A 10,000-nucleotide genomic window follows, 5' to 3' on the forward strand; every position below is an offset into this window, starting at 1 on the left:
TGGTGGTATAGTGGTGAGCATAGCTGCCTTCCAAGCAGTTGACCCGGGTTCGATTCCCGGCCAACGCATGTGAGCTTGCTTTTGGCACCCTACAATTCCATGGAAGACAAGACCAAGACAAGATCTCTGAACAGTTAGGACATCCTGCACCTGCTCAGTCTCTGGAGAGGTTCCATTCCGGTGCAGCAGACTCTACGCCAGCTTAAAGTTCTTTCTAAATGGTCAACACTTAATGCAGACACTCTATAATGTTCTAAACAAATAGCTAGCAAGGCACTAAAGCGAGCCTGTCCTTGGGTGGGCTTGAACTGCCTTTCTTTGGCTTGACAGCCGTCGCCAGGCTTTGGGTTCGATCCCCGGCTAATACTTTACTGCTGCTTCTGGGGTACAGAAAACTTCATTTGGTCACAGACACTGCCAGGGATGTCTGTTGTATCACTAAGACATGAACTTGATGCTGCTCACCCTTTTCATGAACGTGAATGAGATTCCAACGTGTCTCAAATGAATCTACATGGCTATCTGGGGTTCTCTTCGGACAACTGTTAAACACAAAAGGAAAGGCCGTCCCTGGGTGGGCTTGAACCACCAACCTTTCGGTTAACAGCCGAACGCGCTAACCGATTGCGCCACAGAGACTGTGCCTGCAGTTGTTGCTAAATGATTTTATGGGGATGTATGTGTGTCTTGTGGAGTGAGGAAGTAAGTCTGCTCCAAGAAGTTTAACGCCACTTTTTCCCACAATGAAGCATTCACTGTATGGCAGCAGAGTGGCGCAGCGGAAGCGTGCTGGGCCCATAACCCAGAGGTCGATGGATCGAAACCATCCTCTGCTAGGTGTACGTTGGTTTTTATACCTTGCTTACCATATGGGCCAATTGTCGGCCATAGCCCCTTAAGAGAAAGTGTCATTAGGGCCTTGCTGTAACATATATAGTAGTGTAACTATTTCAACTAATGTACCCTTCTTAAACTTGAAGGTTGAATACAAACAGAAGCAGAGTGGCACAGCGGAAGCGTGCTGGGCCCATAACCCAGAGGTCGATGGATCGAAACCATCCTCTGCTAGGCATGAATTCATTTTTGCGCCTTGCTTTATCGCATGGGCAAAACGGTTTCCATTGCCCTGTAAGAGAAAGTGTAATAAGGGCCCTGCTGTAACGTACATATTAGGGTAGCTAAGACTACTCCTGGGCCGTTCTTGCAGTTGAAGAGATGGGTGAACTGTGACACCGCACTTAAAAAAAAAAAAAAAAAAAAAAAAAAAAAACAGCAAACAGAGGAGCTTCCCCATATTGGAGCATTGGATTTGGTCAAGTCTTAAGCCAATGTGTTGTAGGGCACAAGTAAGCTTTGGGTTAGCAGGAATGGTTGCATGGCCACCTAGCTTTTCATCCTTCCCACCCTTGCCCTGGAATCTTCCAGACTTCAAATTGCTGTCCTTTGCTGTGTGTGTTGCACCAGCATCATCCAGGGGGGCACATGATCTTTCTGAAGTCTTGAATTGAAGTCTGTAAGCAGTATCACCATGTGTCCCACTGCTTACATCTAGCAAAGTAGGCAAATAAGCAAGCTCATTTTTCTCTTGGGTATATTGCAATGGTACATGCTAGGCGAGTTTCAGCATGTAGCGTTGGTGGTATAGTGGTGAGCATAGCTGCCTTCCAAGCAGTTGACCCGGGTTCGATTCCCGGCCAACGCATGTGAGCTTGCTTTTGGCACCCTACAATTCCATGGAAGACAAGACCAAGACAAGATCTCTGAACAGTTAGGACATCCTGCACCTGCTCAGTCTCTGGAGAGGTTCCATTCCGGTGCAGCAGACTCTACGCCAGCTTAAAGTTCTTTCTAAATGGTCAACACTTAATGCAGACACTCTATAATGTTCTAAACAAATAGCTAGCAAGGCACTAAAGCGAGCCTGTCCTTGGGTGGGCTTGAACTGCCTTTCTTTGGCTTGACAGCCGTCGCCAGGCTTTGGGTTCGATCCCCGGCTAATACTTTACTGCTGCTTCTGGGGTACAGAAAACTTCATTTGGTCACAGACACTGCCAGGGATGTCTGTTGTATCACTAAGACATGAACTTGATGCTAGTGGTGCTCAGCAGAGCTCGAATATTCGAGTAGCTCGAATATTCGAGCTCTTTTTCAGCTATTCGAGCTCGGTATTCGAGCTCCGAATAGCTGTAGCTATTCGAATGGGCTATTCGAGAACACTCGAATAGCCCATTCACTATTCGAGCTATTCGAGCAAACCGGCGCTATTCGAGCTCGGTACCGAGCTCGAATAGCGTCATAGCCCAGATTGATGTGCTTAGAGCCAATCAGAGGGCTCCCAGGCCCTCTGACGGCAGCCAATCACAGAGGGGGACCCTGGCCAGCCCCTACCCTATAAATAGCGGCCGCCATGTTCGGGTTTTCCATGCTTGCCTGAGACTTGTACAGAGAGAGATCTGCTCCTTTGTGCTTTGGCTTAGCAAGTGCTCTATTGTGTTCATTTACCTAGCGTTTTTGCTCACCTACACCTGCCATATACACCTGTATTGTTGTTATTTAGATAGACATTGTATTTTAGTTAGTAGCTTGTGTGTTACATTAGAGACAGGCAGCTGCTGCAAGCTTACAGGTTTAGGCCTCAGGGGGGCCTTGCCTCTGTGGGCAGCTGTCCTCTGTTTATTTCTCTCATCATCTATACCAGTATTTCTGCTGTCCTTTACTAATAGTATTGTAGTTATACTGTACTAGGAGTAGGACACTCACTGACTGTCACTGTTTATAGGCTACTAGCTAGCTCCTGCGTGTGTGCACTCACTCACCGTCTGTGTGTACACACACTCTATTTCCTTCTGATTACTGATAGATTATTGTTAGTTGTACTTACTTACTACTTACTCTTACTGTACCCGTAGGGACACTCACTGTCACTGTTCATATAGGCTACTAGCTCCTGCGTGTGCGCACTCACTGTCTGAGTGTACACACACAACACACACTCTATTTCCTTCTGATCGCTGATTGATTATTGTAATTAGTTAGTTCTACTTACTGTTACTACTTACTCTTACTGTACTAGGAGTCTAGGACACTCAGTCACTGTGTTCATAGGCTACTAGCTCCTGCGTGCGTGCACTCACTGTCTGAGTGTACACACACCCACACTCCATTTCCTTCTGATCGCTGATTGATTATTGTTATTAGTTAGTTCTACTTACTGTTACTACTTACTTACTCTTACTGTACTAGGAGTCTAGGACACTCAGTCACTGTGTCCATAGGCTACTAGCTCCTGCGTGCGTGCACTCACTGTCTGAGTGTACACACACCACCCACACTCCATTTCCTTCTGATCGCTGATTGATTATTGTTATTAGTTAGTTCTACTACTTACTGTTACTACTTACTGTACTAGGAGTCTAGGACACTCAGTCACTGTGTCCATAGGCTACTAGCTCCTGCGTGCGTGCACTCACTGTCTGAGTGTACACACACCACCCACACTCCATTTCCTTCTGATCGCTGATTGATTATTGTTATTAGTTAGTTCTACTACTTACTGTTACTACTTACTTACTCTTACTGTACTAGGAGTCTAGGACACCCAGTCACTGTGTCCATAGGCTACTAGCTCCTGCGTGCGTGCACTCACTGTCTGAGTGTACACACACCACCCACACTCCATTTCCTTCTGATCGCTGATTGATTATTGTTATTAGTTAGTTCTACTTACTGTTACTACTTACTCTTACTGTACTAGGAGTCTAGGACACTCAGTCACTGTGTCCATAGGCTACTAGCTCCTGCGTGCGTGCACTCACTGTCTGAGTGTACACACACCACCCACACTCCATTTCCTTCTGATCGCTGATTGATTATTGTTATTAGTTAGTTCTACTACTTACTGTTACTACTTACTTTACTAGGAGTCTAGGACACTCAGTCACTGTGTCCATAGGCTACTAGCTCCTGCGTGCGTGCACTCACTGTCTGAGTGTACACACACCACCCACACTCCATTTCCTTCTGATCGCTGATTGATTATTGTTATTAGTTAGTTCTACTACTTACTGTTACTACTTACTGTACTAGGAGTCTAGGACACTCAGTCACTGTGTCCATAGGCTACTAGCTCCTGCGTGCGTGCACTCACTGTCTGAGTGTACACACACCACCCACACTCCATTTCCTTCTGATCGCTGATTGATTATTGTTATTAGTTAGTTCTACTACTTACTGTTACTACTTACTGTACTAGGAGTCTAGGACACTCAGTCACTGTGTCCATAGGCTACTAGCTCCTGCGTGCGTGCACTCACTGTCTGAGTGTACACACACCACCCACACTCCATTTCCTTCTGATCGCTGATTGATTATTGTTATTAGTTAGTTCTACTACTTACTGTTACTACTTACTTACTCTTACTGTACTAGGAGTCTAGGACACCCAGTCACTGTGTCCATAGGCTACTAGCTCCTGCGTGCGTGCACTCACTGTCTGAGTGTACACACACCACCCACACTCCATTTCCTTCTGATCGCTGATTGATTATTGTTATTAGTTAGTTCTACTTACTGTTACTACTTACTTACTCTTACTGTACTAGGAGTCTAGGACACTCAGTCACTGTGTCCATAGGCTACTAGCTCCTGCGTGCGTGCACTCACTGTCTGAGTGTACACACACACCACCCACACTCCATTTCCTTCTGATCGCTGATTGATTATTGTTATTAGTTAGTTCTACTTACTGTTACTACTTACTTACTCTTACCGTACTAGGAGTCTAGGACACTCAGTCACTGTGTCCATAGGCTACTAGCTCCTGCGTGCGTGCACTCACTGTCTGAGTGTACACACACTAAATTTACTTGTGATTACTACTACTGATTATTGTAACTGCTAGTTGTACTTCCTGACTGTTAATACTTACTTACTGTACTAGGGGACACTCACTCAGTCACCTCACCAACCAACCCACTCCATTAAAGTACCCCACTTTTCACCCGCCCTTTTACAAAACTTTTGTCTATACGCCCAAAACATTGAAGATGTCTGGAAGTGGCAGCCAGCGCGGTTTGGGCAAGGGGAAGGGCAGCAAGGGAATCAGGAAGAGAGGGAGCAGCATTGTGGCAAGCCGCGGCCGCGGGCGCGCCACCATGCACAGTTCCGCAGCAGCAGCAGCAGCGTCAGTGGCTAACATTCCTCCCATAGCCACTGGCCGTGGACGCCTTGGGCGCCGCCCAGGAGGAGCATCTGCAACTCACGCTGCAGAGACACAGCAGCAGCAGCGTGTAGCACCTGCTCCCATTTTCCTCCAGCCGGGTCGGAAACGTCCCATTGAGGAAAAGGATGCAGACACTGTGGTGCAACTCATGACGGAGGATGAGCAGCCCGCCATCAGCTCTGCATCCGAGGCCTCCACCCTCACCACCACCACCACCACCACCCCTGTTCGCAGCAGCCGCCCAGCAGGGTCTGGGGAGGAGGCCAGTTCACCGTCAGTCGCCGACCTCTCATTCAGCACTCTTTTGACCCCAGGCATGATGAGTCAATTGAATGCTGTTGTTGGCGATTTGGAGGAGGAGATGCTGATGGGCACTTTGGGGGAGGAGGGATTGGACAGCAAGACTGTGGCGACAGTCAAGCGTCCCATCCATGCATCAGCAGAGGAGTTTGGGGGGTCATCATCAGAGCAGGACATGTTTCAGGAGGGGCATGATGATGATGACCCGGTGACAGACAGAGACTGGGTGCCAACACATCCAGAGGATGTCGTCCTCAGCAGCTCTGAGGAGGAGGAGGAGGATGCGGTTGTGGGCCTTGCAAGGAGGCGCATCATTGCAAGCATTGGCAGCGTCCCACAGCCTGCTGGTGTCTCAGGCTCAGCAGCAGCAGCAGCAGCATCAGCCAGTACCACCACCAGCCGCACCCAAGACCCCCCCCCCCCCCCAACCACCACAGGGAAACAGGCAGCAGCGCTTCCATGCCGTAGGGGGATGTTTTTGTCACCAATCTGGCGGTTTTTCACCATGCCCACAGTGTACAGCAAGTACGCCACTTGCAACCACTGTCAGCGGAAGTTGAGCAGAGGTGCAGACCCCTTGAAGTTCAGCACCAGCTCGCTGATCAACCACCTTTCTGCGAAACACTTCCACCAGCATGAGGAGTTCCAGAGGCTGAAGGCATCTGGTGCTGGCAGTGGCACCAATCCCATCACTGCACAGCCTTCAGCAGCAGCAGCAGCAACAGCAGCCACCCGCCCTCCTGCTCCTCCAGCAGCACCAGCAGGAGTGCGGAAACGCCCTGCTCCTCCCCCCTCTGCAACTCCTGCCGCCGACACTGAGGCCTGTTCTGGCAGCCAGTCCTCATTGGCCTCCTCTGCTCCGTCTGCTGATTCCCGTGCCAGCAAAAAGGCACGCCAGAGCCTTTTGAGCGAGTCCTTCCAGGGGGTGGTTAGGGCTCTGCCTCCCAGCAGCCGTCGCGTGCGGCAGCTGAACGGCTTGCTGGCACGGGCCATGTGCTCCCAACTCCTGCCGTACACGCTCGTGCAGGAGGGGAGCGACATGCGGGCGCTGCTTGCTTGTGCAGCCCCAGACTGGCAGCTCCCCAGCAGACACTTCTTCGCCCGCAAGGCCATTCCTGCACTGCACCGCTTTGTGATGGCCAATGTGGAGCGAGGGCTGGAGCACGCGGTTGGTGAAAGGGTCCACGTCACCATGGACTCCTGGAGCAGCCGCTTCGGGACAGGCCGCTACCTGTCCTTCACTGTCCACTGGGTCAGCTTGGTGGAAGGGGGTGAGGATGGGAGAGCAGCAGCGGGCACAGCAGCAGCAGCAACACAGTGGGTGGTGCCACCCCGCAGGGTCAGGGGAACTGCAGCGGGTTCCTCCGATCCTCTGCCATCCTCCGCCACACCTGGCCAAACCCCCCGCCTCAGCAGCAGTGTGAAGGCCCGCCACTGCCAAGCGCTGCTGCACTTGGTCAGCCTTGGCAAGACCAAGCTGACGGCAGCCCACGTGTTGGCCAAACTCCAGGAGCAGGAGCGGATTTGGCTGACCCCCAGAGGCCTCAGAGTCGGAGAGGTGGTGTCCGACAATGGGGCCAATCTGGTTGCTGCCATAGACAGGGGAAACCTGACCCACATCCCCTGTCTTGCCCACGTGCTGAACCTGGTGGTGCAGAAGTTCCTGCGCACCTACCAGGGGATGGACGAGCTGCTGGAAACGGCAAGGAACGTTGTGCGTCACTTCCGGCGCTCGGCTGCAGCCTGTGCGAGCCTGGAAGACGTGCAAAAGGAGCTGGATCTGCCACGCCATCGGCTGATCATTGACGTTCCGACTCGCTGGAACTCCACCCTGGCGATGTTGGAGCGTCTGGTTGAACAGAAGCACGCTGTCAACCACTACCTTGCCCTGGCCACTGTTTCCGCAGCTCAGAGAAGGGACAAGACCAGCAACATCCCGTCCATCGTCCCCGATGATGACTGGAGGCACATGCAGCAGGTGTGCTTAGTGCTGGCTCCCTTCCTGCAGGCCACAAACATGGTGAGCAGGGACCATGCTATGGTCTGCGAGTGGGTGCCCCTGGTTTCTCTGCTGAACAGGGCACTCGATGCTTTGCTGGCACAGGGAGCGGCAGCCTTGGACCAGCAGGAGCGGCAAGCAGCTGCACAGTCCACCTCTGAGGGGGAGGAGGAGGAGGACTTGGTGGAGGTCCCTGACCTGGCTGCTGATGAGGGGGATCAGCGCAGTGCAGCTGAGTTGGTGCGGGGGTGGAGAGAGGATGAGGCAGCAGAGGAGGAGGATGAGGAGGACAGCACTGACGTCGATGTGCCAGCAGACGTGGCCCGCCTCTTCCCAATGGCAGCGCACATGCTGACGTGCCTGCGCAGGGACCCCAGGGTGATCCAGATGAAGCAGAGGGAGGACATCTGGATCAGCATGATGTTGGACCCACGCCTCAAGGGGAAGTTGAGCCAGTTCCTGCCGCCTGCAGGAGGAGACCCAGCGCAACAAATAAGGAGCTTGCAGCAGGCCCTTGTTGAGCGCTTGGAGGAAGCCTTCCCCCAGCCTTCCACCCCCACTGTCCAGCAGCCAGCACAGAGGCAGCAGCAGGTGCCTGCATCCAGCAGCAGCAAGCGCCCCACAGACCTGCTGTCTCTCAGCCACGAGCTCTACAGGACTGTAGAGGCTCCGGCAGCAGTGACTAGAGAGGAGATGCATGCAGCAGCATCCTCCTCCGGTCACAGCCAGCGCCTGACCCGCATGGTGGCTGACTACATGGGGTCCTACAGCGGGCTTGACAGCGATGCCCCTGTTGATCCCATGGAGTATTGGGTCAAGCGCATGGAGATCTGGAGCGAGCTGGCGCAGTACGCCCTGGAAGTGCTGTCCTGCCCCCCTTCCAGCGTGCTGTCCGAGCGCTGCTTCAGTGCAGCTGGTGGCGTGGTCACCGAGAAACGCTCACGTCTGTCTCACAAGTCTGTGGACAGACTGACGTTTCTCAAGATGAACCAGGCGTGGGTGGAAGGCGAGTTCCTGGCCCCTGTTGTCGGCGAGAGGGGGACATGAACTGGCTGCCGGAACTTAGTACCATCGTTAATGTGCCTTACCACCCTTTACCACCTCCTGGCTCCTGCTCACTAAGCCAGCCTGGTTCACTTTGACTATTACGTCGCCTGCAGCCACACATTTCACACCTACAGTGGGCTGCTGCTGTGTACTGCCCTTCTGCTGTCTGTCTGTGTTTCCCACTGCCAGGGTACACAGAATTACCGTCTGCTGCCACTCTGCCACCAGCTATTACGTCACAACAATAGCTGCTCACACTGCTCCTCCATTCCTCCTGCTGCTGCTGTCTGTCTGTGTTTCCCACTGCCAGGGTACACAGAATTACCTTCTGCTGCCACTCTGCCACCAGCTATTACGTCAAAACAATAGCTATATTGGTTGTAAAACCAAAACCAAAAAAAACCAATAAAAAAAAAAAAAGGTTTAATTTTTCTGAGGTGCCCGGGTTGAAAACTGTGTTGTCCCAGTTGTGTATTGGACACAATGTGGGCTGCACGACCGCTGTCTGGGACCTCCTGTTGTGTTTATTTACAGCCCTGGTATCACCGCTAGGTACCAGGGCTATTATGTCACGCTGCCTACCTGCTGCCACACTCACACTGCTCCTCCATTCCTCCTGCTGCTGCTGTCTGTCTGTGTTTCCCACTGCCAGGGTACACAGAATTACCGTCTGCTGCCACTCTGCCACCAGCTATTACGTCACAACAATAGCTGCTCACACTGCTCCTCCATTCCTCCTGCTGCTGCTGTCTGTCTGTGTTTCCCACTGCCAGGGTACACAGAATTACCTTCTGCTGCCACTCTGCCACCAGCTATTACGTCAAAACAATAGCTATATTGGTTGTAAAACCAAAACCAAAAAAAACCAATAAAAAAAAAAAAAGGTTTAATTTTTCTGAGGTGCCCGGGTTGAAAACTGTGTTGTCCCAGTTGTGTATTGGACACAATGTGGGCTGCACGACCGCTGTCTGGGACCTCCTGTTGTGTTTATTTACAGCCCTGGTATCACCGCTAGGTACCAGGGCTATTATGTCACGCTGCCTACCTGCTGCCACACTCACACTGCTCCTCCATTCCTCCTGCTGCTGCTGTCTGTCTGTGTTTCCCACTGCCAGGGTACACAGAATTACCGTCTGCTGCCACTCTGCCACCAGCTATTACGTCACAACAATAGCTGCTCACACTGCTCCTCCATTCCTCCTGCTGCTGCTGTCTGTCTGTGTTTCCCACTGCCAGGGTACACAGAATTACCTTCTGCTGCCACTCTGCCACCAGCTATTACGTCAAAACAATAGCTATATTGGTTGTAAAACCAAAACCAAAAAAAACCAATAAAAAAAAAAAAAGGTTTAATTTTTCTGAGGTGCCCGGGTTGAAAACTGTGTTGTCCCAGTTGTGTATTGGACACAATGTGGGCTGCACGACCGCTGTCT

At 51.7% G+C, this 10,000-nt stretch overlaps 3 non-coding genes across 3 annotated transcripts in view; 2 read left to right on the forward strand and 1 right to left on the reverse strand.

The window, feature by feature from the left end:
* TRNAG-UCC (transfer RNA glycine (anticodon UCC)) overlaps window positions 1-68 on the forward strand; it is a 72-nt gene extending 4 nt beyond the window's left edge. Inside the window, exon 1 of the tRNA in view lies at window positions 1-68. This exon is cut by the window's left edge and continues 4 nt beyond it. This is a non-coding gene — a tRNA (tRNA-Gly).
* A 497-nt stretch (window positions 69-565) lies between these two features.
* TRNAN-GUU (transfer RNA asparagine (anticodon GUU)) lies at window positions 566-639 on the reverse strand. The gene has a single exon. It is a non-coding gene; the product is annotated as a tRNA-Asn (tRNA).
* Window positions 640-1,630: 991 nt separating this feature from the next.
* TRNAG-UCC (transfer RNA glycine (anticodon UCC)) lies at window positions 1,631-1,702 on the forward strand. The gene has a single exon. It is a non-coding gene; the product is annotated as a tRNA-Gly (tRNA).
* The last annotated feature ends 8,298 nt before the right edge of the window (window positions 1,703-10,000 follow it).

Source organism: Hyperolius riggenbachi, chromosome 4 (genome assembly GCF_040937935.1).
Source record: "Hyperolius riggenbachi isolate aHypRig1 chromosome 4, aHypRig1.pri, whole genome shotgun sequence".
Lineage (NCBI taxonomy): Eukaryota > Metazoa > Chordata > Amphibia > Anura > Hyperoliidae > Hyperolius > Hyperolius riggenbachi.